Below are 27,730 nucleotides of genomic sequence, written 5' to 3'. Positions count from 1 at the left end.
ATGTGCCAATCACAGTGGCATCAATGGAGGAGATCGAAGAAGATGCTCACTCAGAAGCCGTTGAGGTAGTGCCAAACGAGCATCAAGCTACTACTCTCTATGGGGTGCATGCAAAGGATCTACAAAATGAAATGGAGGACATCTGCCTAAACAGAGAGCTCTATATAGACATATGGAGTTATGCTGAGCTATGCGAGGATGAGAGAGAGACCTCCTAAAGCCATAAACATTGTAGTTGAACAATTTTGCTCCTTTTTATGATATATATTGTATTCACGTGGCTTTTTGTCCATTCATGTCTATATGCTATACTTGAGAAATTTTACTTGTGTTTAATCATCATTGCTTCCACTCCAGGTATGCTCCTTCCCTCTCCTCCCTCTCATGTTTGCTCTCTCTCTCTCTCTCTCTCTCTCTCTCTCTCTCTCTCTCTCTCTCTCTCTCTCTCTCTCTCTCTCTCTCTCTCTCTCTCTCTCTCTCTCTCTCTCTCTCTCTCTCTCTCTCGTAATAGATAAAGATCTATCACAAGTAATCGAGAAAAATATGGCAAATAGAAAAGAAATTTAATTTATGAATAGAGTGTCTTGTCACACCACTGGCTACTCCTCCGAGAGTCACCCTAGTCGACACTCCTCGTTTTGGGGCCCAAACTCCAATGGAGACACCTGACATCCGTACCCCCATCGAGGCTCCGCTAGAGACCCCTACCAACACACCCAGGTTCACGCGTCATAGGCAAGAGGGCTTGTCTGACTTGGTCGAAGGCAAGAAGGTGATCTCACGCATGCACGGTCTTTGCTCTCAGGTGTTTAGACACTACATACTAAACACCTAGAGTGAAGTCCCAAATGAATTAAAAGATAGAGTCATCAGCATGTTGCATGATGAGTTTCACGTGTCAAGTTGGGATGAGCGCTTCAATGAAGACCTGATGAAAGTTCAAATGCCCGAATACTACAAGAACAAGCGTTTTCAAGTACAAGAATCAATGAAGCATGGGTGGATCATACCAGATTGGGTGGCCAAAGAAGATTGGAAGAATGCGAAGCGAGCAGCACGTGAGAATCCTGACAAGTGGAAGCATTAGAAGGAGGCAGCCAAAGCCCAAGAAGAGCAAGGGAGCTCGCACCACTTGGGGAGAGGCGGGTGGACATCATTTGAGGCCGATTTTGTAAGTGTTTTTGCATTGCTCTTTAGATTTGGTAGTTACGTCTATTTGTACTTTTCAATTTTAACATAATGGATTCTTTGTATGTTTTGAACAGTGGTCGATGACAGAACGTGACCCACACCATACGAGCGCGAGTACACAGGCAGAAAGGGCTTAAACGCCTTGATGGACATTTTGAGTTCTTGTAGTGGCATGGTTAGTATTTTACTTTACTCTTTTACATTTGTTATATTTTAATGATAAGCTAAGAAAATAGTTTGTTTTGTAATTATATGTTTATACTTACAGAAAGTCTTATTGTGCAGAATCTGACAGATACGCTGCTTGGATTCTATGAGACGTCTGATTAGACGACATCAGTCTAGCCGTAGCCAAATAGCATTAATGTAGACTCAACTTCAAACATATTTCCATGGGAGTGGCAATAGGTTTGCAATCCTCAAGCTCAAACTTAAATAACAATGTCTCTATGTAACTTTTCTGACACAAGACAATACCACCATCAAACTCCTTAAACTGTATGCCCAAGTAATGATGCATTGAAAGTAGCATTCAAATCATCCTTAAATTCAGCAATATGTGCCTCATTGGGCCCAGTACAAATCATCCACAAAAAGAACAACAATGAGAAGTACATTGCCCTCATGCATGACATATAATGTGCTTTCTATTGGACTGTTATTAAAGCCTCGTTCGACCTCTATTCATACCAAGCACGAGGAGATTACTGAAACCCATACAAATCCATCTGCACACTTTGACCTCTTGTCCTTTCTTGATAAAACCGCAAGGCTGCGTTACATAAACTTCCTTAAATATGTCACCATTCAAAAAAGTAGTAACAATGTCTGACTGATGTACATCATCCCAACCAAAATGATCTGCCAATGCACATAGAAAACGAACAGTAGTCATATGACAAGTGGGAGCAAAAGTTTCTTCATAATCTATGCCTTTTTGCTGCACATAGCCTTTTGCAACAAGTCGAGCCTTATGGCGATCAACCTCACCATCCGGCTTGCATTTCAACTTACCCACTTTGTATCAATGGAAATTTTTCCAAGAGGCAAATCACATAAAGTCCATATGTCATTTTCTATAAGTGCAATGATATTTGGATTGCATGGAAGCCATCCATTTTTTTGAATTCTATGCTTCATCAAAAGATAGAGGTTCCTCAACATCATGTAAGCTAGACACAACCAAAGCATAACAATCTAATGCATAAGAGGCACGGCAAGAACCTGAACGAGTACGACTAGACAAATGTGTGTCCAATTTACTATCATGCAAAGTGTGCACCAGCCATTTTGGCATACCTCTAGCCTGCTCATTTTCAACCCTTTCCTAATCAAGTAATAGGCTGATGTGTAACATTTTTAGAAACCCCCATAGGCTGTACAGTTTGGAATTTACATTTGTAGTTCCACCACTAAAAAGAGGCAACAAAGTGTCATAACTATCCTATGAGCTCACATTATTGTCTCTAGTACATGACAACAAAGGCTAAACAGAATCTTCCACAAACAAAACATCATGTGAGACCAAAATATTCTTTGTTTGAAAATGGTACAACCTGTAACCTTTGCTTTTAGCACTATAACCAACAAAAATACATTTAACAGCCTTATCATCCAACTTTTTGTGTTGTGCTTGTGACACTAAACCATAAGCCAAACAGCCAAAAACACACATGTGCTCAATAGATGGCTTTCTATCATGCCATGATTTATATGGAGTCATAGACTGCAAGGCTTTTGTAGCACACCTGTTGAGTACATAAGTGGCACAGATGACAGCCTTGAGTCAAAACAAATGTGGTAAAGCTTGCCTCTTGACCATACATCTTGCCATTTTCATAAGAGACTTGTTTTTCTTCTTAGAAACACCATTTGCTGAGGCATATACGGCTCTATACATTGGTGTTTTATCCCACAACTAGCCAGAAATGCATTATGTTCATGAGACATATACTCCCCCCCTCGATCAGAACGAAGGGTGTCCATAGTACATTTTGAGACATTTTCAGCCATAGTAATAAATTGCTTGAAGCACATGAACACATCATACTTAGCTTTTAACGAATATACCCATGCATGCCTGGAGTAGTCATCAATGAAAGTCACAAAGTACAAGTAATGTCCCAAGGACTGTGTTTGCATAGGCCCACAAACATCACTATGCACAAGTTATAATCTGGGCCAAAGCATGCATTGGTGGTACCAAAAACGAATGTCTTGGGCACTCCTTTGGTAGCACTTTACAAGCCCCATCTTGATGTGTTACATGTAAAATAAACTAGCATGTTATATATCAATGGGTATAATTTTTCATGTAGAATCTTCAATAAGTCTCTCGTCTTACAATTTCTTTGCTCTTTTGTGTTGATTTTGTGGACTTTGATCCACTTTGTTGTGATGCTGAATCATTATTTAATCCTTATAGTCACCTTCCTTGTAGACAACACAATTGTCTACTAGGTATAGAGCTTCTTTGGTCAACTCATTTAGCATTGTGCTCCTCTTTACAGGCAGATATTTTTGAAGGTCCGCATGGCACAATTTTACGTAGCGTTTCAGCTTTTAGCGTTTTGAAGATCAATATGACTCTTCCACATGGCACAATTTTACGTAGCGTTTTAGCTTGAAGGACCAGTTCTCAATAAACTCATCAACTACCTCCTCCATTAACTCAAAATCTCTACGTTCAATAGAATCAAACCAGGTGGCATCCTCCTCCTCTAGAGTTAACCCAAATCTTGAGAACTACATGGAATAGTCTAGTACATCCTCGACTCTAATGACACGCAAAAATGTTGCCACGTGATCCCTTGGATCCCTATTTCTAGAATATTTCTTGTTAACCCATTTTTGGATGGTGATCCATCATTCTAAACATAGGATCCCCTATTCCTTCTCTATGAGCCCTTTCTAGCTTAGGATATCGTGCATGTTCGTCCCTTAGGGGTGCTCCTAATCCATAATTCCTTATTGGTCTAGCATGTAGTCGTTCTTCTATTCGGACCTTTTATTTTTGTTCTTGTTCTCAATGTGATGCTTCAGTCCTGACTGAATTTGGCATTCTCATTCTACTCTCATCCTAGTATTGCTAATGTAGTGATAGTTTTGGTGGTGCTTCTAGTCCTGATCTGGCCTGATATCCATCCCCTTTTGTGTTCAGGTCTGGTGTTGCAACCTGCTCGAGACATGCTTGAAATGATAGCGGTGATGTTTGTGAGTTCTAAGGGTTGGACAATGGCTGTTTATTTGATTGTAATGTGGTGTCATAATCATCTAAGAAGGGATCTTTAGACTTGCCAGGGATCTCTTGTCCTTTACAAGCCCAAAAATGTTTCAATTTCAATAGGATCTTGCCTATTTTCTTCTTAATTTCTCTAGATCACAATGTTGCACAGAGATGTATCATTTGGCTCCCAATCAGGTCTCAAAGACATCATACATGTATAATGTCTCTCTGGTCAAAACGGAGTTTTGTTTCTACCCAAGGTGCTCCTTGATATGTACAACATGCACATGTGCCCACAACAAACTTTGGAAGTCAACCTTGCACCAATTCACCTTTTTTTGAAGAATCTCCTTGAAAGATTAAAATACTCTCAATACTCAATCTATATGTCCAAATGAAATGAAACCTGGTGTATGTGATCTACTTAACTTGCAAAAGACGGGTATAAAGTCAAAAGTTCACTTTGGCTGCCAGATTCACTTCTCAGACATCATACACATATGATGTTTGTTGATGGACTTTTGGCCAAAATTTATCTACAAGCATCCCCAAGTCTCTTGCACTAGTTTCAAAGCACTTTTACCAATTCTCATGCAAAGATATGCTCAGAATCATTACTTTCTATTTTTTTTGTTTCCGACACTCCCTTTTTTGTCTTTTGGGTACTGAGTGTTGATCAAAACTTTAGTCTCAGGGTGAACTTAGGGTAAAATACCCCTTTTGAATACTGTGGTGCAGTCTTCTTTGTCAAATTTGGTCTTTTGCTAGCCGTTAACACTAGGTTGGTAGCTTAGTAGGACATAAAAGTGTCCTTTTAGGGTTTTGGAAAAAACTTCCAAAACCATAGTGGATCCATGCATTTTGGAAAATCCTCTCATGAGCTTATAGTTCAAGGGCTACTATATATGGAATAAATGAGAAACTTGTAAAATTTCTCATCTCTTGGTTATAACAAGCCTCCAAGTTGATGGACCATTCCATTTTGCCCAACCTAGCCATTTCTTACGGTTGATTGCATATAAACAAGACTAGGGATTTTTGTAGGACATGAGATAATATTCCCTATTAAATTCAATGGGTTGGTGATATAATCATATGGCTTCTTTTGCCTCACTATTTTTCTTTTTGGTTAAAAAAATGGGTATAAAGAAGTTTCATTTTTTTTCATTTTGCAGCTTTGTAATCAAAGTTACTAGAGTCATGCCCAATATAGATACTATATACATATCTTCTTAGTTCCTTTTGGGCCTTTGGATTCAAAAGAAGTCATAAAATCCAATATCTAACCAACCAAATGATTTTCTCATGTTAAAATGATTATTAATGTGGGAGAATAAATGTGAACAAGGGTTAGAATATAGATATGTGCTTACAGATCTATCTCAATACGGGGCCAATGGTAAAGGGGTCCAAATGAGAGATGTTCTGTCAAAGAGTAAGTCTAGCCAATCATTAGGAAAGAAATGGACTCATTTTCGGGCCTTTCAACTCTAGTGAGAGAATGCTCCTTAGCCAATAGGAAGAAGGCTAACATTACGTTGAAAAAACATTTTTTCTCATTTTGAAAATGTCCATGAAAAGCATTTTGGTGAAATTGTCACTATCATCAGAAAAGTAAGGCGCTTGATAATGACATCTGGCACAAGCGTCGAACGCCTTTTTATGACCCGTTGTTGCTATCCAATAAAGTGAAGTACTTGTACTTGTGCATCTCGCACAAGTATCAATCACCTTTTTATGAAGTACTCGCAATTTAAATTCGAATATATTGTACTTGATAGTGATTGATAGGTACTATTTAAGACTAAGAAGGAGTCTGAACCAAGCGAATAGAGGCGCTTGAGGGGTCTCTGGGACCTCTATTCGCTTGGTTCTGACCTTATGCTATATCTTGAGCTGGAGACGTCAGATTTCAGTGTTTTAAAGAGCTATCCTATGGTTTTTGGACGTTCTGGATGCATTCGTGGGCTTAAAAAGTGATATATCTTAATCCTAGGGCCTCATAAGGTCAGAACCAAGTGAATAGAGGTCCTAGAGACCCCTCAAGCGCCTCTATTCGCTTGGTTCTGACTCCTTCATAGTCTTAAATAGTACCTATCAATCACTATCAAGTACAATCTGTTTGAATTTAAATAGCGAGCACTTCATAAAAAGGTGATTGATACTTGTGCCTCTATTCCGTGGCATTATTTTTGTATTTTGAAAACAACTCTTATGTGTTTTCTCTCATCGTACATCACATCACTCATTAAGATTCACAGACATGGAATTTTGTGTACACTTAAGTGGGGCTCTCGAAAAGCATTTTGTGCGAGCATGCATTTAAGTGATTGAGAAAACTTTTACGTATGTACTATGAGAAATAGAATTCCAATAAAAAACTTTTGCATTTTTCATAATTACCTCTCTCTATGCTGAGTTGGCATTTCTTACAGGGCCCAAAATTGAGTCCAAGTTTCTCCTAATGGGAGCTTAGAAGACCTAAGGGTTAGCTTCATTAAAGACCTCCGAAGGTTAGTGTTAAAAGTCCTTTGACCTTAGGTAAGCTAGGTTTGAGATTGAGGTAGGAACTCGGCCCAAGCTTGAGGTGCTTGTCGTGCTTGCTGTGACTAAGGTTCTTGAGGTGCTTGTCGTGCTTATTGACTAAGGTGCTTGAGGTGCTTGATGACTAAGATGCTTGAGGTGCTTATCGTGCTTGCTGACTAAGATGATTGAGGTGCTTGTCGTGCTTGCAGACTAGGGAGCTTGAGGTGCTTATGGGAACAGCACCCAAGCTTGAGGTTCTTTGTCATGCTTCCTGACTAAGGTGCTTGAGGGTAAGGTGTTCAAAAATTCAAATAACATCCCTATAAGAGAGGGGGCGAGCCCTAAAGCTAGGGGGATGAGATAGAACACACACACACACACACACACTTTATTATGGTTAGTTCTATCATGATTAAAAGTTCATTAACATATAATTTGTTGGGACTATTGGCCGGGGTGCCCTTGGTGTATTACCGGCTTGAATTGGAATTTTTTGGAACCTTATGGTATCTAAACCTGGATGTAAAATGGGTGGACCTTTTGCCCTACCAGGATAGTGTGTTAAGTTCCTTGGTCAATATGTAATGGGGTTTATTACCTAGGGAGTCCTGAGTGAAATATTGTAGATAATTCAATGGTTGATATTTTGGAGGTGCCTTAAATGACACCTAATTATTCATAGATAGCTAATTGATATGAGGAAAGGCTGGTGACTTTGCTTTGGTAATTTTCACTCTTCTGTGTTAAAACTTACTGGCCTGCCTGCCGTCTACGCCTCCAGTCTATGCCACTGTGTTTTCTAAATACCCTAGTTCTTCCCCCTTTGCTCTCACACACTTCCCCATCCTCTCTCTCTCTCTCTCTCTCTCTCTCTCTCTCTCTCTCTCTCTCTCTCTCTCTCTCTCTTTTTCTCTCTCTCTCTCTCTCTCTCTCTCTCTCTCTTACAAACTTTCTCCAAGTTAAGACACAAACACCATATATGCTCCTACTTCTTGAGTCGGGATCTCTTCCAATTGAGGTTATGGGCATGGAAAGGGTTGTGGAGTACATGATAAAGATGCGTCAAAACCCCTTACATCGACTTCCTACAATTGCATGGGAAGCAAACAAAAAAGTTCAAAAGACGCATAAAAGCAAGATCTTGAGCACGGGATGGATGCAAGACATAAAGAAGTGGTTTGGGAGATGGGATGCATTACACTTGCTACATGATGCTTCAATTGACTCTCAAGTGAATGAAGCTTTTCTACAAAGCCAATGTATTACGGCTTGGGAGAAATCCGGTGGGTCACGCTTCATACATTACACCACCTATATTGCCCCCAACTACAAAACCATGTTCTTCGCTGAGAGAGGAAACCGTACTCACACTTACATGCTTGAGCCTATTCCCTTGTCCGCGATACGCACTATCGTAGCAATTCGGCTTAGCTCCCATTTCCTTCGATGCGAGATAGGGCGTTGGGGCAATGGAGAAGAGTCAAATCGATTGTGCACATTATGCTCACTGCAAGTTCGAGAGTCTGAGTACCACACACTACTAGAGTGCCATAACTTAGACCTACATACTTTCCTCTCCCAGCCAAAGTGTGGGCTCTCCATTGCGACTCTCATCACTACAATTTTGGAGCATCGAGAGTCACTCATCAGCCATACACATACTACATCACATGTAACTTTGGTCCCATAGGTCATATTTGACCTCCGAGGACGATAATAAAATCTATCTATCTATCTATCTATCTATCTATCTATCTATCTCTCTCTCTCTCTCTCTCTCTCTCTCTCTCTCTCTCTCTCTCTCTCTCTCTCTCTCTCTCTCTCTCTATCTATCTATCTATCTATCTCTCTCTCTCTCTCTCTCTCTCTCTCTCTCTCTCTCTCTCTCTCTCTCTCTCTCTCTCTCTCTCTCTCTCTCTCTCTCTCTCTCTCTCTCTCTCTCTCTCTCTCTCTCTCTCTCTCTCTCTCACACACACACACACACACACACACACACACACAGGGTTCTCATTCCACCCGCTCTTTGTACACATCTATGATGCAGTTGGAGCAAGGCCCGCCTCACCACTGTGAAGGAAGGCAGCCCTAAATATAGTAGCGCTGCAATAACCTCTTCCTCTTGGAGCTCGGCCCGCCAAACTTCTGAAAAAAGAAAACATCCTTAACCTCCCAACCCTATAAAGGTGAGCTTTTATGATCACTTAACATTGGTACTGTGTGTTTCTTTGGTGAGGGTGTGAGTGCTTGTGTGCTTTGATATTGGGAGTCTTTTTCTTGCAAGAGGTAGCATTTAGTAGTCGTTTATATGGGTAAAGTCAAGGATAAGCATGCTATTGTGGACTTGGCGGTTTTGACTCCTTCTTAGGTGACTTATGGAAGTTCTTTGGATTACTATCCGTATGATGTATGTGATTCGCTTGATGTTATGATACTTTCTGCAAATACTGTAATGGTACTTGTAGTGTGCCACTTATTGCTAGTGCATGGTTGGTTTATTCACCGATAGAAAAAACTTTCAATTTATTTTTGTACCATAAGGATATGCAGCCATTTGTAACTATGGCGTGTGTTTGTGGGTTTTTTTCAAAAATAGGGTCTCTCGGTTGTTGCATATATATGATCCTATCAAAGGCTTGGTTTGTTTAAAATGGAAAGAGGGTAACTGCCTGCAATACTGGATGCATGGTACTGTAAAAAGATTAAATTTTGATTGAGGGTCTTATTACTACTCGGTGAAGGCCCATATATGGTAAGGTGGGCCTACCTGTTGGGTGAGAAACTGTGGCTTGGCGTAGGTATAAACTAGTTATTGACAGGTGGATGGTTGTTACTTCGTACCTTTATTTAGGATAAGATTTAATTTTTAAAATCTTTCTTAACATGATAGTGTTAACCTACTAGTTGGTAAATAACTCTATCTTGGTTTTTTAGTTTCTTAAAATATTGGCGCAACAGGTATATACTATTGATGCATTTATGGGGTAGAGACCGAGCTTACTATTCTTGCCTGTTTATGGATTTCCTTCTGTGTATTGTGTTCCCGTGAATAATTTCTTCATCTTGGCCATATATGGTTTATAACTTTTTGTTTGATTCTGAACTTACTACTCAAGCTCAATTATGACTATGCCGTCTGAAGCCGCTCAAGTTGTCTGTACATGGTTTGACGAAATGGGTTGGGGCCTGCACTTACTAGTTTTTCTCAAATTAAAGGTATAGGCCTGTGTGGTTTTTGTGTTCCCGTGTTAAAGCTGCTTGACTTGGGCATACATAAGTTTACATAGTTTTTTAGGGACAAGGTAATGTTTGCTTAGCTATAGGACCGATTATGGCTATAAGTATAGTTGTAGATTATTGTGGAAAAAGGTGCAGAGCAGTCGCTAATGCAACTGAATAGTGTGGTGTATTACATTGAGGGTATGGCCATGGTGGCTCTGTTCCCTTGATTCTGAAAGGAGTATGGTATCACGGAATACTCCTTCTATATGCTATATGTGGTTAGGGGTGTAGCATTTATACTTACTATCTTGCATGTGGTTCTCAACTCTGTCGAGGAAGAAGTAGAACTTACTTAATGATTGCGGCAATTAATGTCAAACTACATAAAGTCAAGAAACAAGTATATGTGGCCCACTTCGAGGCTCAATTACATCTTAAAACTCATCTTCGACCTTACCTCATGAGATCTTGCAAAGCAAAATGAGATCCAAAGTGTGTCTTTTTCCCTTGTAAATTAAATAATTATGTAGACTCACATTTCTTATTACTTATCTTTGAAAGCAATTTAGTTGGGTGACATCTATAACATGTGGGATACCTATACATCACCTGCATACGGTGCCAATGCTAACTAAAAGTTGTGTTGTTTCCATGGGTGCAAGTGAGGGTTACCTTCTCAACTATGGTTTTTAAACTTCCTTGACTTGAAGTTTTTAAACTTCCTTGACTTGAAGATGGTGGACTTATGTTTCTTCAGGCTCTTAATTCTCTTAGAATTGTGTATAAAGTCTGTTTAGTACTATGAATGGGAGTTATACCACATTTTTATTGACATAGTTTCTAGTTTCTTTTGTAATTTGAGATGGTTCTTTGGTGTTTATGTTATAATGGTTACTGGAACACACACACACACACACACACACACCCAAGGTAAGCCCAAGCCTCAAGAGGCAGCAAGGACACATGTCAAGCCCCTCCTATGCTGCCCTCATGGTGTGCCTAAAGCCTATCGGTTGACCTCCCAAGGGGTCCAATGATAAATTAGTTAATTTATTTATTTGTTTTTGCATTTATCAAGTCCTCTCTCTCAAAGGGGAAAGGGGGATACTTGTCCCATGGCTACCCTTGCTGCTTGATATGCCTCTTGCATGTGATTGGCTAGGCTTGTAGGTTTTCAATGATTTTCAAACATGAGCTACAATGGGGTGTTGACCAAAGCAAGAAGGGGGGGTGCTTGGGGGGTATACTCTCCCACACAGACTCACACATACCCTCATTGTGTGAAATGCAAAGTGCAAAAGCTCCATCTCCTTCTCCAAGCTAGTAGAGAAGTTGAGAGCCTACACCAACACTCTTGGCTACGGAATGCAAATCCAATCAAGAGCCATGCTTCAATGATTAAGCATTCCATCTTCTCCATCTTCATTAATATGCTATTATGTACATGCTAGCAAGAACAGTGATGATAAGTGAGGAAGTACTTCTTTCTCGTATGGAATGTTTCTTCTTCCTCTTCGCTACCCTCATTCCCCACTAGCTCTCTCCACCTTCAAAGGTGTTTGAGGCCTTGGGACTGAGCCTTCGGATAGTTAATTCTTTTTACAAAGTTTATGTTATGCTCATGATGCATAAAGCTTTCCATCTTCATTGCATCACCTATGTCATAAGGAACACAAATATTTTATTCTACCAAGTCTCTCTTAGTGGGAGAATCTATAATACAAATGCCTATTGGAGGGGGGACCCCGGCTCCACATGAATCCGGTCCTCAACTATGTCAAGTTCTCTAAAATCTCTCTCTTGAAAAAGTATTGTTCATGCCAACTTAATTAAGTACTATGTTTATTTTGCTACCATCAATTAAGTTCACCCTCTATGCTCTCAAAGTAGTCTCACAAAAATGTTCTCTCTAGTTCTCTTAATTCCGCTAGTCTCAAAGTTTATAGGCCATTTCCATTACATTAGTATCAGAGCATTTGGTCTCTCGTTTCTTGCTTAAAAAGAGAGGTCCTTAGGTAGCCTATCAATGGTTGATTTTGTTAATTATATTAAGGTAAGTGGGACTGGAATCTATTATTGGTTTTGTTGATCCCACTATGTGGGATATGGTGCACACCTCGAGAGCTTTGGTCTTAATAATTGAGTCTTTTTAGACTTGCCTATGGCTAAAAAGGAGCTATCCCTCAACAAATCTACAATATTAGACCCACTCCACTACTCTTTATAATTAACCAATTCAAGCCGTGGGTGTAGATACTTAAGTGCTGATTTTCAAAGGCTAAAAGGAGTAGAAACTAAGGTAAAGAATACACTAAGTAAACACATAAGTTTAATTAGAATGGCTGACAATAACCAAGAGAGTAGAATGAACATTGATAACTTTGATCTTGCACATGAAGGTGCTAATGATGATGCCCCCATGTTTGTCAATTATCTTATAACTAGGTTGCAAGCACAAGCTATGGGAAACCCTGCTTTGCAAGCCAAAGTTACTCAACAACATCGTGCTTATGGGATTCACTTCCTCTCCAAGAGTAGAGAGAGCTTAGGAGGCCTCTTGATGAGACCTCCAACAGAAGACTCTCTCCCATATGAGAGGACATATCCAAGAACAAGAAAGTAACGAATCCCTAAGTTCCTCTAGAGATGTGGCTCCATGAAGACGACAGTCTAGACGATCTCCAACTCCTCCCAAGACGAAACGATCAACCCACAATCCTTCTCCTTGACACTCCAAAAGGGAATAGAGGAAACAAAGGAATGAAAGGGCAAGAAAGAGGTCACCCACTTCTCCTTCTTCTTCACCTTCCTCCTCGTCCAACGAAAGCTATGGCTATTCTCCTAGAGAATACAAGAGGGGAGGATATCACAAATCTTACTTTGCATGGCGAAGGTCACAAAAGCTCAAGATATTCAAAGAGGAAGGAAAGGGTATCTCTTTTCTCACCTATGATGGCACCTTTGGTGCTACCGACAAAGTATTGGCCTTCATCCAGCAATTTGATGCTGCCTTTGGAGACGAGGGCTTCACAGAGTCCTCCAAGTTATGCCATGTAGCTATGCACTTCCATACATTGGCTCGTTAATGGTGGGCTAGCCTTTGTGGCAACAATGAAGGCCCAAAGATATGGAAAACTCTAAGATTTTCAATCATGAATTAATTCCTTGCAATCTATGCAAAGGGAAAAGTGCTTACTGAATGGTGCAATTTGAAGCTTCTCTCTCATGAGTCTATCCACAAATATGTAGACAAGTTTTGGGATTTACATCTCAAGGCTATTGTGTTCAAAAGATAGACTTCGCCGAGCAAAAGCAAAAATTTTGTGTAGGATTACCTGAAGAGATGGCCGAGTACATCAACTCTCAATGGCCCGGTTCTATCACCAAAGTAATCCACCACACCATGGTTGCTTGGAACATCAATTTCCAACAAGGGGCTAGACGGAATTTCAAGCCCATTGAAAACAAAGACAAAAGTGATGCAAAGGAAAAAACCAATGCCCAAAATTCTTCCCAAGGCAAGTCCAATAACAACAAGCACAACAAAAATTGGTCCAAGGAGAAGGGACTTTACAAAGGTACAAAAAACTCTCTTAAAGAGCTTGAAGCTTTTTGCAAGGACCATAAGTGTTTTAAGTGTAGGGAGCAAGGACATGGCAGTCATTCTTGCCCCAAGAGAAATGCTTGCAATGGGACTCCTAGAGCTTCCACCATCGAAGCTCCAAAAGAGGATGCTCATTGCAACGGATCACCTCTCTCCTATGCTTGGGGCAAGGTAAGGGAGCATGATGCCTTCATCTTGTTTGACCCTGGCTCTACTCACAACTTCATATCAACAGAGTTGGCCACCAAGTTGGGCATTCAAGCTTTCAAGATGGGAGATGCTATAACTGTCCATACCGCTTTCAAGCGACAACAAGCCTCTATTACTCCCTCATTAGGAGAAATATGAACCTTGCATGGGCCTTGTAAGGAATCCTAATTTTTAGGGATTAAGGCTAATGTTTTGTGGGGTTTAGGAGGCAAGGGCATTGAAGAAGGTAGTTTTGAGTAGGCTTTTCTAGCCTTTCTTTAAGACAAATGTAGGATGTGGACCTAAAGGGTTACTTTCTCTCTCTAGCTTTTTTTTAAGTGATGGAAGCATAAGGATGTGTCCACATCAGCAAAAACGTGGGTCACAAAGAGACAAAATTTGACTTTTTTTTAAAAAAATCATTTTTACTTGTTTCTAATTTAAAACTCCCTCCCAACATATATACATATCCAAAAATCATTTTTTGACCCATTTTTTAACCCACAAGCTTAGAAAGTCCATTTTTTCAAAACTCTTTTCCCCCAAAAAGTAATAAACATTTTGTTCTCTCCTCCTCCTCCCTCTCTCTCTCTCTCTCTCTCTCTCTCCTCTCCCTCCCTGCCCCTACCTTCCTACTCCTCCACAATCTCTCCCTCCCCCCACTCCCTCCTTCTCTCGTCCCATCTTCCTCAACCTCTCTACTCTTCCCCCTCTATCTTTTCATCATTTGCTTCCTCACGCAACAGCTTCCATGGTGCTCACGGACATCACAAATGGTTTGCTTCCACCACCACGTACTCCGCACACCAGAAGCATACATATTCGCTTACCCACGGCATTTCCACCGAAGACCATTAGTGAAGGTGATCAAAGGTCGTCACAGGAACGTCGCACCGCTTGTGCGACCAATGTTGACATTTGGGTGGATGGCCATTTGTACCCTTACAATCCTATAAGCCACTTCCATCCGCCGTTTAATAGCCTTCCCACATTTCTTCAATTTCTTGGGAGGGGAGAAGCAGGTTTGTTAGGCTATTGCAAGCGTTTATGTATGGGTGCAGGTGCTTCTTTGCATATGTGGATGCACGAATGTCAAGCTCTTCACCTCAAGACGACGGCATTACAAGAGAGTGTTGCCTCTTCGGAGAGGGTAGTTAAACTCTTGAACAACAAATGCAAGAAAAGGAGTCCCACATCCAAAAGCTTACCAACACCATCACATACTTGAAAGAAACACCCCTTGGTGCAAGGGAACGCATAAGCACGTATTCATCCATTGAAACTCTTGCACATTTGGGAGGAGCACGCAAACGACGAGTTACAGCCACAAGGTGATTTGGTCTTTACTTTCATGATGCATTCTTACTTCACACTATTTTGTAACATTTATGTTTATTTGTTGCTAGAAACTTCATCTAGGAGGCATGCGGTGGAACAAGCCAAGATGATCGAGTCAACCCTCTCACTAGTTGTCTCAATACCCAAGACGTGATTTCTATCTCACAATCACCTAGAGGTAAGCACATTAAGGATGCAGTCACCAAGGACCTTATGCGTAAATTAAGAAATGTGGTTAGTGATGATGACTTTCAACAAGCTTGTGATGAGGTTGGAATCAGCACTAAAGCCTATCAGGCTATTTTTCAACTCCTAAAGGATGCCCTCAAAGAACATGGCATTGTGGAAAACCTATTTCCCGTTCCTCACAAGGTAAAGCTCGCAAAGAAGGCCACAAACGAAGATGTGTTCTCCCGCATTGGGACATACCTACACATTGAGGACACAATGCCAACTTCGATTTATGCTTCGTGCGCAACAAAGACAAGGGGAAAAGGTAAGAAACAATCCATAAGACCTTCGGAGAAGGGCTTTCCTTACACAATGTGGAACAATATTTTCGTGGATCTTAGAAGGCTTCAAGAAGCCATGCTTAGATTTTATGAGTTACCTGAAGAAGGTGACACACTTTACTTTTTTCTTTGTTATTATTCTTATCTCACAGACTCTGAAGTTTAAGGTCTTAGCACTATTTATTTTGTAGTGCTTGGCACAAAAGTCGCTTTTGTGCTGAAACTCGATGAGTGTCAAATAGTGAAAGGCCGAAGGTTAGAGAGGCTAAGTGTCACTCTAATGAACGAGGCCCTTCTGCAAACGAAGCAAAGGGATTCAGTCGAGCCATCTCCCACCCCATCTTTTAGCATGCAATCAGAGAAATACATTTGGTGGTTGGGTGCTATTGAGGTGCCCAAAGAGACCAATGGAGTACTTTCATGGATTTTTAAGAGAACTCCATGGATCACAGAAGTAATACACTCCCAAATTATAGGTCATAAGTTGGAGATTGAGGGTTTTGGTAGTTATGATGTGGAGTGGCACTTAGGTGGGTATTTGAAGACCATAAAGTGTTTGCTTGGCTGCAAACAAGGGGCTTCTTCTCTCATGCCTTGTCCATTTTTCACTCAAGGGTACAAACCTAATGGAGAAAAATCACATAAGAGCACTGCAAAGGCCGAATCCATGCTTCCATGGCAAGGGCATGGAGAACAAGGGTTAGATTGTCGTGATGTCGGAGATGAAGGTAGAGAATGGGAAGCGTCTATTTTGAGATGTACCATGCTCAATGCCCCAGACCATGATCAAAAGGACCACGCTTGGAATTCAATCTTTCGATTTGCTCTATCGAATGTACATTTTTGTACATTACACGCATTCATGCGCATTTTTGATAGGCTATTGAAGCTCCACATTGACTATTCTTTCACAATGAAACCGTTGGAAAAGTCCCAGGAAGCGATCGAAAGAGTGGAGGTACTCTTGAATTCCATTGGCTGTCACGGTGGAAATGTGTCTATCGTTGCTGCAAAGAACACAGGGGAGGCCCATGAAATTTCTCAACAAGTGTCAATGAGTGGATAAAAAGCTAGATACTTTTTGAAGAAAGTTTCCCAAGGAAAGCCAAGTCGATATGATGCTCAAAACAGCTCCAACCAGCAGGCAGGTAACCTTTGGGAGCTTTGGAAGGAGTTATGCAAAGCTACTACCGACAATGATTCAAATGGCGAGCTTGCAACCAAGCGCAAGCAAGTTTGGGTACATTTTGATAAAATGGTCAAGATTATGGGGCTTAACAACACAACAGAAGAACAAGGCCAATCATTTCAAGAAGCCTTGGCGGATTTTACCAAGGTCTTCACCCTTTCTTGGGGTGAAAATAACATCACACATTACATGGTAAGTCATTTTACATGGTGTATTCATTACAAGGGATTGTTTTTATTTAATAATGTGGATCGTTTACTCATGTGAAAAACATATCTTGTTTGCGCATGGTGCATTTTTATGGATCGCTTCAAATTTTTAGCACTCAAGGCATGGAGAAGTCCCATTATCGAGCAAGGGGAGTGTACTTCAAAAATACTCGACATGGTGGTGGAATGGTGCAATCCAATTATTTGGAGGAGATGTTCAATTGGTTTTTTCGCACAACATTTGCTCGTAAGCTCACAATGGAGAGTGCACGACAATCCAAGATTGCTATTGAAGTGAGGAAATGGAGTCGTCAAGAGCATAGCAACAAGTGGCAAATGTCGCAAGGTCCCACCAAGCATGCTGCATGGCGGCGATGCAGAGTGCGACAAGGATCAAAGTGGATATTGTGCGAGTCACTAAATGTGAACGCAGGGTCCAACTCTTAGAGACATGTTTATTTAAAAAATAATACTTTTTTTAAAAAAATTAGTGTGAACAGAGCCCTTATAAATATTGCATGCTCTCATAAACCACTCATTTCTTAAGAACAGGTGAGCTCTTACCAACGAAATGGCGCACACCAAACAAACCGCGAAAGAGCATCCGCCTGCCAACAAAAACACCCTCCAAGGATGTGAGAAGCCGTCATGGCTTAAAGGCACAAGAAAACGGCCACGAACGCCTGGCCGTTCCAGGAACTCATCTGGTAGTGGTCATGGTGGTAGGGCACGAGAGTCATCGAGGACTCTTGAATATCCACCTCCTCAAGATATAACACCTAGAAGGAGAATGAAGGGACGGGAGCAAAGCAAACCCCGAACCCCGACGGCCTCTAAAACACCGGGGACCGAATGGCGCGCCTCGAGCCTGTCATGGTAAAGCAAACAGGGGGCACCACCTAGCTTCAGCGGCTAGGACGCAAACAACACACCACCATAACAAAGTTTTCATCCAAGAGAGATGGATGCTTGGGAGTAATGATGAAGAGGAAAGGGAATGAGATCAAGTGAGTGAGAGAGAGAGAGAGAGAGAGAGAGAGAGAGAGAGAGAGAGAGAGAGTGAGTGAGGGGGTATAGCGGCTTAGTACTTAGGCACCACAAAAGGATGGCGAATCCGCACACCCTTCACACATACACAAGCTCACTCCAAACACAAGACTAGGTGGCGATTCCGCACACCTCACATGGGCAAAACATTGCAAGAAAACATACTCACAAAACCTCAAGCTTTATTTAGAGAATAAGGCGATGAAATGGGGAGCATAGGGTAGGGAAATGAGAAGGGAGAGCGTGGTAGAGCACATGGCGGATAGGTGGGAGTTGATGGCGAAGACTCGCACGAGGGTTATGGCCATCATCCTTCATTTAGTTTCCCTTCATCTTCCATAGCCCAAGGGTGTAGAGGTCATGCTCAAGACGAGCATGGTGATTGCGGTGATGGTGATGGTGTGGGTGTGTGTGTGTGCACTAGCTAGGCACACACAGTGCATCATGTACTCTTTGGTGATGTTGTGTGTGTTTAGTGTGATGGTGACCCCTCTTTATATAGGGGAAAGGGGGGGAAAATTCTAGAATTTAGAAATGAAGAAATCATTATCTACATAGGCCATGTGACTGTGGGCCCCACTTGTCTGGCTGTGTGTATATGTGCCAGAATATCAGTCTCATGAGAGAGAGACTAAGAGAGAGAGATGGGTTGATGAAAAAAAAGTGAGAGGTGACATGGAGAATAAAGTAATTACAAGAGGGGAGAGAGGGGAGTGTGTTCATAGGTGAATCTGTGTGCAGATGTGTGTGAACACAAGAAAAATCAGGTAACCACCGGGTGGGGATGGGTCTGTGGGCACCATTTTCAGTGAAACTGAGTGTGTGTGAGTGTGGGGGAGGTTATTTAGCTACAAGACAAGAGACATGGCGCCCTTTAGAGAGAGAGGGGGGTATTTGGGTCATGGGATATGATAGGAGAGAGAAAGAGGGGGTGGGGTATACTATTTTGGAAGATAGGGTAAGTTGCATGTGAGTTAGGGTGCATTATTGGTGAGTTATAATGCATTATTGGTGAGAGGTGGGGTAGATTGAGGGGAGAGAGAAAGGAGAAAGGACAAGGGGAAGAGAGAGGGGGTTGACCTTTTGAGTGGAGAAGAGGAAAAGGGACACCCGGCGGGGCAACAGTGAAGAAAAAGGAGGCAAGGTGGGGATGGGCTACCCCGGAGGCATGAGGTGGCCTATTTTACCTTTCTTATATATTTACATAATCATACTTTACTTTTTTCTTACTTTTTCCAATGCCTTTTATCACTCCCTCCCTAAGAGGGGGTTTTCATGGGGTGGGGACGAGAGAAGAGGCATATGGGAGCTTGGCTTGTGAAAAGCCCCCATCAGAAGCATTAACGTGCCCAGCGCTGGAGAGAGGAAGAGGGCCAGCAAACAACAGAGTCCGATAGGGAGTAGCCGTCGCGCCACCAATCACAAGCAGGACCATCCAGGACTCGGGTGGTCCACACAGACACTGAATCAAAGAGTGAGCCACCATGGCTGCGAGAAAAAATACCGCGCATACACTGGGTGGCCATTGGGGGGAAGACATTGCCTAGAGGCCAGGGAGCTCTCCCCACACAACAAGATCGGCAGCCAAGGGAAGAGGAAGAATTAGAAGAGGCTGCAGAACCAGCCCCTAAGCATGTAAAGAGGCGCAACTCTAAGTTTTTCAAGAATCCTAAATGCCGCCCGCCAGGAAATGTGCAAGTGCCCCCAAGACAACCACAACGGCGCCGAAAAATAGCAAGGGCATTTGCAGAAATCCGCCACTTCCAGAAGACGATGGAGCTTTTGATTTGATGCGCCCCCTTTGCTCGCACTGTGAAGGAGGTGCTTCAAAGCTATGGAAATCAGTATAGAATGCAAGCAATAGAGCTAGAGGCTATTCAAGAAGCTGCAGAGGCCCACATCACTTCGGTGTTGGAAGATACAAACCTATGCGCCATACACGCAAAGCGAGTGACAATACAACCAAAAGATATGCAGCTTGCATGTCGATTGCGACGAGACTTTGAGCATTAGCCGATGTTACCCCTCTTTTTGTATTGCACACCCTTATCTTTGTAATGATTTGACTTTCCAATGACAATATGATCAACAGTTGTGTCTACTGTGTCTACTATCTTTGTAATGAAATGACTTTGTAATTTCAATTTGTATGTAATTTCAGTCAATTTCAGTAAATTTGTGCTTTTTAAGTACCCTTGGCGGTACATAAGCCTATTAGGGGCAAAAAAAGGCCTGGCCACAAGGGCGCGCAAATGGCCCATCCATCAGTTTTGGATGGGCCATTTGCGCGCCCTTGTGGCCAGGCTTTTTTTTGCCCCTTGTAGGCTTATCTACCCCCAAGGGTACTTAAAAAGCACAAATTTACTAAAACTTATTGGTTTTGCAACATTATTTTACATGGACACCCTTTTTTGGCCATTTCAAGCTTTGAATTCCCTATAGGATATCAAAAAAAATAACATATTGTGAAAACAAGTGTCTATGCAACATTAATTTGGATTTTTCAAATGTCCAATGTAATTGGACTTTTTGGTGCAGAGGTGTACTAGGTAGAGCTAAAGCAGGTGATAGTGTGCTGGAAACTTCATTTCATAATTGATTTCACCTTTTCTAGTGTCCTTGAGTGTGAACATATGCTGGAATTGCCATACAAAGGGTGCATCTAAATTAATGATGCAAAACCAATTCATTTCAATAAATTTGTGCTTTGTAAGTATCCTAGGGGGTAGATAAGCCTATAAGGGGCAAAATAAAGCCTGGCCACAAGGGCGCGCAAATGGCCCATCCAAAACTGATGGATGGGCCATTTGGGCGCCCTTGTGGCCAGGCTTTTTTTGGCCCTTGGTAGGCTTATCTACCCCCTAGGGAACATAAAATACCTAAATTTACTGAAATTGGCTGAAATTACATACAGAACTTGAAATTACAAAGTCACTTATCAAAACAAATTTCATATCACCTCAAGATTGACAGATCACATTCAAAAGAATTTGCAAGATAGAGAGACAATTTCAAATATTTTTTATTGCTTCCAAAACGGTGATTTTACATCATGTATCTGAGGAGTTCATAATTTTTTTCACCATTTCCTGGTGCCTATTTTGCGTGTAAGGCAACTCCCCAGTCAAGAGGGAGTGCGCTATGGCCTTTGGGTCAGTTGAGCCAATGGAAGCATGTATCCCTATCTAGGCAAGCTCTTTACCACGAAAGCCAGTGCCAAACGCTGTGCATACAAGGGATCTACGCACTAGGAACACTTGATGCGCAGTTTGAGCAATGGTGCTCAAACACAAAAACTTGCTCAAAGCTTTTAACGACCAAGTCATAAAATGGGCTTGGGGAGTAAATTCATTATGGATAATGGCCATATCACCAGGGGGGAGTTGTCCTAGGTAATGCGCAAGGGAAGATTGAGGTCCAAAGCCCGTCCGCTTGCCACCCGTCCTTGCAGCAAAATCATCAACCTCCACGACATCCTGTCATAAATCGATGAAGGTTGAGAAAAAAGACAATGAAGGATAAAATAGTAACATGAAATTTAGGATACAGTTTACCTCCTGCTCCTTGTCATCCTCCTCCCTGTTGCCCTTTGCATCCAAGTCAATGCTCCCATGCACCACAGATACCACCTTTGGATCTCAACCTTGGCATAGGCATCCTAGAAGCCTCAACCTTGTCTTGCGTGGCTTGGAATTCTTCATCAGCCACGTGCAACTGCTCTGCTGCGAGGACCTCCGCACATACAACTGCAATAGTGTCAGCAATAGAGTCCCCATCGGGCAAGAGCTTGCTTTCTAGGGAATGTGGCGTATTGTCGAAGGGACATTTGGTGCTGTTATATAGCACGCTCAAGCATTCATCCATGCACAGGCCAAATGCTTTCTCCAAATCATGCAGGAACACATACTCCTCCCCATCCACTAACACTGAGGAGAAGTGGCTGATTTCTACCTCTGGGATAGCCACATCCGTCAGTGGTAGTGGCACTGGAGTGTCACTAGGGCCAGCCGCAACTATGGATTTCTCAACCACTTCCTCAAGACCCCTAGGGTACTCGAGCCGGTGTGCCTTTCCTTCCGCTGCAGAATTCATGGGGATAACCTGCTGATCCTTGGTGTCCTTCATAAAGGACCCAACCTGAAGGTGTGGTAAGCAAAGCTCCTCCAAATCAGGTTCCTCGCTCACCAAGAAGATAAATGTTGCGAGCCGAGAAAGGTACTCCACCCCCAACTTGCGCTTCTTGAGCGTTGACACCCCTAGGGCGTGCTCGTCCAAGTAATGGCCTGCAGCGGTTGCAATTTCTTGGAATCTTTGCAACCTCTTGGAGAATGGGCGATCACCTTTGTGTATATAGCGCAAAAGATCGTAAGGCACCCAGATCCCTACATGTGGGGGGATAGATACAGAATATTTTATGATGTGCTTCTCCATGAACGCAAAAATCTCGGCAAATGCATCCATGTGAAGGGCAATTGTGGCATCAAGGTCAGGGAGACGAGTAAAAAAGGTGTGGAGGTCCAACTTCCCTTTGTATTTGGTGTCCTCGAGGAAGAGGATGAAGCGTGACAAAGGGGTGGATGTGGCTGCAGATGCAGAGGCTGTGGAAGCATCCATGCCTAGCCTGGGGTGTAGACAGAGAGTGGAGGAGCTCAAGAGTTGCAAAAGTGAAAATAGTGAATGAGTTAGGTGGCCCCCCTTTTATAATGGACCCTTTTTTGAAGACATTAGAAAAAAAAGGCACTTTCACCAAAAAATTATTTCTCATCCCAATGCAAAAAATTTTATTCAAAGGCATGATTTGCCGAAGCAAATCATGTTGATTACACTGGGGATCAGTTTGAAAATTTCAAGAGTTACAAAGTTATAAGATCGATAGCATGGTTCCATCCATCCCCCAATCCTCCTCGACCTTTAGTTTGTCTTCCATTCTCTTCCCAATCTGCGGACATTCATTACAATAAGCATCCAATGATCGACAAACCATGATGTATTGAAAATGTGGTGGAAGGATTCTCACCTTGTGACCTTGTAAACAAAATTGTGCTTGTTGAAGGGCCTCAAAACCCATAATAACCAAATGTTCTGGAACATTACTGAGAGTCCAATTCTTGTTCACTTGGACTGCCTCCAAAACATCGTTGGGCATCTTCACTGCAATGTCAAAGCTTGCAATAGCGCCATCTACACTCTGTAAGGGATTCCACACTCCAAGCTTGCACATCCAATGATCATAGTGAAATCGTATGTACAAGGAGGTGCGGGATTTCAAATAGCGCATTCCAATACCAGAAGCTCCAACCTTACAACGGTACTGGTCCCCATTGTGCATGCCCTCCACAAAACCCTAGTCCTCTTCTAAAAGCCTTCCTAATTCCTCGTAATGCGCATCTTTACATACAAGCATTGTGGTAGTCTCTACAAATCCAAACTCTTTAAAAATGTGCACAAAACAATGAATAGGCAAATACCAACTCAAGCCCACAGACCTAGAAGCTTTAGAGTATTTCAAAGAGTTTTGGACATCCATTATCATCTTTTGCTTGAAAGATGCTACCCACCACAAATCTGGCACCGGCCACTCTATACTTAATAAGGAAGTTACTTTGATGGGTTCAAGCGTTCCAAACGCTTGTGTAGAAGTAGGGACAATACAGGAGTGAGAATAGAAGAAAATCCTTCTTTGAACCAGTTTGGATGGCAAAGATGTGGGAACATTATTGCTCCAATATCCGCATGTATAGCATTGAATGTGCCAGAGAGACTATGTAGTGGCTGCACCTCCACCAACGTGGATGGAAATATGACTATAAATGCATCACAAATCTTAAGTATGAATCCATAATAACATTACACTGTGATTTCACACCTAGCTTTGTATTCTCAAAACATGTACTTACAATGTGTTGGAAATCGAGGTGGTTGTTGCAAATGCATGGTTGACATTGAGAAAACATGTTGCACAATGGCTACGGTCCCCTTGTCTTTGCGGTTCTTGAAGCCAAGGAGCTTTCCTTTCCAATGAAGATCCAAGTTTGCACGATTCCACACACGATGAGGGCCAATACCAGATGGTTTCATGTATACCCAAGCACCTTTGGTGAACTCTTGTGGCACCCACTCATCATCTACACCTCTAGTGTTGTGGCATGCAAGTGTTGTGACCTCATCCTTTGGCCGCCTTTGCGAAGTAGAGTTAGCCATGGTTGAGCAAAGAAAACTAGGAGGAGGAGAAGGACCTTGCTTGTTGCTACAATGTACAGAGGATAAAGTGATATGAGAAGGTGGATAACCCTTGTGGCAATGGGAGGAGAAGGTGGATAACCCTTGCTTGGTGTGGCAATGGGAGGAGAAGGTGGATAACCTTTGCTTGGTGTGGCAATGGAAGGTGGTAGGGGAGAAGAGAGGAGCTTCCCTGCTGCAGCAATGGAGATGGTGTAGAGAGAGAGAGAGAGTGTGTTGGAGTAGAGGATGAGTGTGATGGTTCAACCAAGGAGGGGTTGGAAAAGGGGGGTTCTAGAGAGAGAAAATCACTTTTTGCCTAAGAACTACTTTGGGGGAGCTCTGGATAGCAAAAAAATATTTTTCAAAAGTTTTTAAAAAAAATTGAATTTTAGGGTTTTTGGGTGCACGTTTTGACTTTTTGAGGTCAAAAAATGTTTTTTTGACCATAAAATAGTTTTAGGGGGGTTTTAAGAAGATGAAATTTGAGTTTTGAAAATTTTCAAATTTTTGGGATTTTTTCAAAACCGGATCAAAAAGGAGGGAAGTTTGAGGTTCCATATGGCCCACCCCCCCCCCCCCCCCCCCCCCCCACCCCACCTTCTCACTAGGTAAGAGGCCATTTAAGAAGTGTAAGACTACTTTGTCCCCCTACATTTTTGAGGGCATAGAGTGTGTCCACCACCCTCTTCTCATTGGCTGGCCTCTAATTAACCTTAATCCCAAAGGGCCCCTAGAGGGTTCATATTTCTCCTAATGCTCTCTCTCTCTCTCTCTCTCTCTCTCTCTCTCTCTCTCTCTCTCTCTCTCTCTCTCTCTCTCTCTCTCTCTCTCGCTCTCTCTCTCTCTCTCTCTCTCTCGGGAGATCATGCAGATTTAGCACGGAAGAGCCGTGGGCAAGGTCCCTTGGGAGCCGAGGATGGTTGGTCTGTGGGCACAACTGCTTAAGGGAGGAGGAAGGCCGTCATGGACCTGCATGAAATTGCATGATTTTGGGCTTAAAGGGTCCGTGGGGAGCAAGGGATCAGAACCCATTTCTGTTGCGTTTTGAACCAGGGCCCGTGACATGCACTATCTCTCTCCCTTGCCTCTGCGCAGTGGCCGCCATCATTGTTTGAAGCTATGTTCATTTTTGTTTTTGTGTTCCTCTCAAGTGGGCGCCCAATTGCCAGCCTTAAGGCCATCCAAAGGGCGCCTTTCCACGAAGAATTTGAGATGCAAGCTTCTACCATGATGCACTGCACAATTCGAGATGCAAGCTTATGACATGCACCACATAATTTGTTTTCTATGACCTCGATGAAGTGCCATGATTTTTTACACAAAGTAAGGGAGTAGTACTCCACCATGTTGCATTTGACGGCCACGAAAGCATGGAGCATCAAGGAAGGCTCTATAATCATGTTTTCAAGTTTCCCATGAGTCGATAGTGAAGGCTCTATGGTCATGTTTTTGAGTTTCCCAGGAGTCGATGGTGAAGAAAGTGCTTAACCTCGGATAGGGAAAGGAACAGATTATCAGGTTTGCAATTTCACATTCTTGCAATTTTCATAGCTTTATGTATACAATTGTACTGCAAGAGTATGTTCTGATGTTAATCTTGGCCATGGTGCCCTGAGAAATTACCTGCGGGTCCAGTATGATCAAGGTCAATATATTACGTCCAATTTTGGTAGTCATTACCGTCAGTTGGACTAAGGAGCACGTCTTCGATAGAGATAACCTCTACACGGGTTTCTACGAAGAACGATTGTCTAGTAGTAGAGGCAACTCAGGCATGTCATGTGCCTTATAAGGAAACGGTGATTGGCAAGGTCGATCATTAATTCAATTCTAAGAAGCAGGAAATCCGAAATGGTGAAGTTGAATCCACTGTCGACCATGTCTATTGAATCAAAAACCAGTATCTGGAAAATCATTTTTCGGTTTTCTTCTTGTTGGCAACTCATTTGATTCTTATGAGTGCAAGCTTCGTCAAGACAGGTGTACTTAATGAGGTTAGTTTATGTGCGTGTTATTTCATTACATGCAAAGAGGGTGTATATGAGATATGCGACAACTCTCTCTTGCACAGCAGCTATGGCTATGAGCCATCTTCCAACGAGTTTGTCCTTCGGAATTTCAAGACAACTGGTTACAACAGGATGAATAGGTTAGACAATTTTAAGTTTTGCTTGTTTTTCCATGTTTTCACTTTTATTTTGGAAAATATTGTATGTTGTGCAAAGAAAAGTGCTTTGACAATTTCACATGAAGAAGGCTTCTAACGTGTACAACGAACAACCCATTGACTTCAAATCAAGGGCATTGGTATACACGTTGATGAAATTGGTAAAATACGGATATCTGCTCCCATTTTATGTGTGGCAACATCAAGTTAGGATGTCTCCCTAACAGTACAGGCTACTGTGCAAGGCACTTTTGTTTTGGCTCTCACGTTTGAGGCCATCACTCTCGGCAAGGGCTTATAATTGTGTATGCAAGGCATGCTAGATAGGTGGATTCAATTCTACCACCTCATGAAGTACTCTTTCGCTATCACACTAGCAGCTCCGTCAAGGACGAGATAAGTGATGGATTGTTTAACATGATTTTTGGCTGCTGTCAACACACAACAACACTAAAAGGAACCTAAATCTAGGAACTATTTCATAGGCAAAGTGCCATATTTAAGTCATCCTCCTACAGTCACGACCCCTACAAGGTCGATGGGTCAAGATGTGACTCGTGTTCTCTGTTACCTCTCTCAATGAGAGTGTCATATAAGTAGATTGTTGCATACTTCCAGGATAAGCTACAAACCAAGGCATAAGATGCGTAAGAGCACGCAGATTGGGTACACACTCCAGCATGTTCTAACTCTCAAGAAGAAAGTGGCCAAGATTCCACCTAAATTAATCTTCATTGGCACATCGATTGAACACTAATTTGTTATTGGCATAAGGGCTATGAGCCACAAAGGCTAAGAGCCATTTTCAGACCTAGGGTAAGACCCAAATGTTGGCATTTCTAGGTGATTGTTCTCCAACTTGAACATATCTACCCTGTGGAGTCTCCATTGATGTTAATGGCCAAGCAAGAGTCTTGCCATTATAGATGTTTTGGGTGTTCTGTTAGTACTACATGCTTTTTAGTGCCAAAATCGAGTTGAGATTCTGATACTCTTAAACTCACATCAGATGATCTATACCATGGAGTCTAGAGGCAACAAATAATTGAGACAGCATGGTTGTTCATAAGAGGTAGACATCTCACTTGTGT

The sequence above is a fragment of the Adiantum capillus-veneris genome, chromosome 15, assembly GCF_014529385.1.
Source record: "Adiantum capillus-veneris isolate H3 chromosome 15, ASM1452938v2, whole genome shotgun sequence".
Lineage (NCBI taxonomy): Eukaryota > Viridiplantae > Streptophyta > Polypodiopsida > Polypodiales > Pteridaceae > Adiantum > Adiantum capillus-veneris.
This window is presented reverse-complemented; position numbering follows the sequence as displayed.